The sequence below is a fragment of the Chelonoidis abingdonii genome, chromosome 2, assembly GCF_003597395.2.
Source record: "Chelonoidis abingdonii isolate Lonesome George chromosome 2, CheloAbing_2.0, whole genome shotgun sequence".
Classification (NCBI taxonomy): domain Eukaryota; kingdom Metazoa; phylum Chordata; order Testudines; family Testudinidae; genus Chelonoidis; species Chelonoidis abingdonii.
Window position 1 is genome coordinate 291020067 of NC_133770.1, and position 2645 is coordinate 291022711.

Below are 2645 nucleotides of genomic sequence, written 5' to 3' on the forward strand. Positions count from 1 at the left end.
AAAAAAAGTGAAATGCCTAAGCTTTTCATCTGGGCTCCCACTAGATTGCCCGCAGTATAGCAGCAAGTGCTTTGGCCAGTCTGATTTTAACTGACTTCGCTTGGGAAAATACTTCCTACGTTATAGCCCTCTCTGTAGCAATGAGATTTGCTCACAGGCTCATAGACTTTAAGGCCTGAAGGCAACATCATAATTATGTATTCTGGCCACTTGCACATTACAGGCCACTGAACCTCACCCACCCACTCCTGTAATACACCCCTAAGCTCTGGCTGAGTTACTGAAGTTCTCAAATCTTGATGTAAAGACTTTCCGTTACAGAGAATACACCATTTACTCTAGTTCAAACCAATAAATGACCCATGCCCTACACTGCAGAGGAAGGTAAAAAAAAAACCAGGGTCTCTGCCAATCTGACCTGGGGGAAAACTCCTTCCTAATTCCAAATATGGTGATCAGTTAGATCCTGAGCATGTGGATGAGACCCACCAGCCAGACACCTGGGAAAGAATTCTCTGTAGTAACTCAGAGCCCTCCCCAGCTAGTGTCCCATCACCAGCCTTTGGAGATATTTCCTAACAGCAGTAGCAGAGGGCCATATGCCACTGTAAGCAACCTCATCAGACCATCACCCCATTAACTTATTACCACAGGGTATTCCCTCAGCTACCTGGTGTGCCACTCTATCTAGCCTATTTCTGTCACCTCACAGTCAAACACACCCAGGTTGCTTTCCTTTCACTATGTGTATCTTATTCCTCTGCACTTTTACACACAGAACTTAACAGTGGCATCTTCCAGCCTGAACTTTCCCTGTACCCTCACAGCTCATCTTCTGAGCTGTCCCTCTAAGCTTCCCCTTGCTTCCTGTTCCTTCTACTTATATCCTCCCAATTACATCATTAGCCCAGTAATGACCACTCAGGTGTTCACAGTCTGCCAACAGCTTTGATCACAGCTGAGCCTGCAGCAGCATCAGTGAACAGACCGTTGTTGTTAGCACCCTGTCAGGTATCAAGCACCTCTTGAAACAAGTTAGGGTTTTTTGCCTCCACTGATCCCCTTGGCAGGCTGTCCCATAATGTCACACCTCTGATGGTTAGAAACCTGTCTAATTTCAAGCCTAAACTTGTTGGTCGCCAGATTATATCCATTTGTTCTTGTGCCAATGCTGGCTCTTAATTTAAATACACTTTAGCTGGTAAGAATGCTGGCCAACACTGTCAAACTCGGATGCCTAAAGTTAGACATCAACACCCAGAATTAGGCACCTAAAGAAGTAGCCTGATTTTCAGAGGTGGGGAGACCCCTGCTCAGGAGGGAAAGGGATCTGGGTCTCTGCTCAGAGAGAGAGGTGATGGCTAGAGGGCTAAGATCTAACGGGGCATTCCATGAGCAAACCAGGGAGGGGGTCTCTTCAGCAACCATCTGAAGACCTAGGTGGAAATTGCTCATGTGCTTAAAATTAGGCCTGTGTTAAAAAGCTTTGCTGGATTGGGGCCTAAACAAATAAAGTGGGAGGAAATGCAGGCAAAGTGACTGGGTAGTAAAAATGTAGCCTGCCTCCCTCTGGTTAGCACCACAGGTCTATTTACTTTCAGTTTGCCAGCAGGATTTTGCAGAGAGCTCTGAGGCTTTTATTTTGGAAGTGCCTCGTATAAAGAATTAAATGGAACTGGAGACAGACATAAGAACAAAAACAACAAGTCAGCACTTTGGCCAACAAATTCTAGCAGTGTCACTATTCAATATCACAGGTCGCAGATCCCGTGACTGCAATATTACAGGTCACGGACCAAGGTTATACTCTTTCTTTTTGAAGGAAGAAGTGAGAGAGGAAGAGAGAGTAGGAGGCGGCAAAGAGAATGAAGGATGAGATGTTGGTGGTGACACTGCATTTCATTTAAGGTAGCAAGCTTACGAAATTACGACTTTAGAACATATTGAATAAAAGGGAGTTGAAAAATTGTCAGCATCTTACCAGTAGAGGGGGCAAAGTAATCAGAAATGGCATCAGCTGAGACTCACTGGCCTTGCTACAGTTCTGTATCCTATACAGCAACTCAGGCCAGAATAGACATGTGGCCATCACCACCATAACATTATTATTATTTAGAGCAAGCCTGAGGTGCATGCAGAGCTTGACAATCACATGGGAGACTAGGAGCAGAGTCCCTAGGTTATACTGACTTCTGTTGGCATGATCTAAGGCTAAGCAAGAAGTCCTGCTCAGGAGAGTTGTAATTGCACACAGCTCCTATAGACTTCCCTGCCTGGGGGCCTCTGCAGCCAGAAAGCGTTCCCCCAAAACTGGATCGTGCTAGTCAGGAAGAGACCACAGCCAGGATGACTTGCACCTAGCTATGCTAGTGAGAGAGAATCAAGCCCAAGAAGCAACAGTGTAAATCAGTCCAGTGCAAGAAACAAAGCAACAGGAACTGTTGATACAATCAGTGGTGAATGTGGAAGGACACTTAGAACGTGGGAAGTGAAAGGGACTGGTGTAATAAAGCCTCCTGTCCCAGATCTGGACTTTAGCGTCCAAAATCTGGGGGCTTACCTGAAACTCCCCCAAGCTCACTACCGGCTTGGATATTTTCTCGCTGCCACCAGCTAAGACTATTGGGGGTCCTAGTACCCCCCCC

At 46.1% G+C, this 2645-nt stretch overlaps 1 protein-coding gene across 1 annotated transcript in view; it reads right to left on the reverse strand.

Annotated features, from left to right (window-relative positions):
- COL22A1 (collagen type XXII alpha 1 chain) overlaps window positions 1-2645 on the reverse strand; it is a 346712-nt gene that overhangs the window by 95696 nt on the left and 248371 nt on the right. The gene's annotated exons all lie outside the window — the stretch shown is intronic.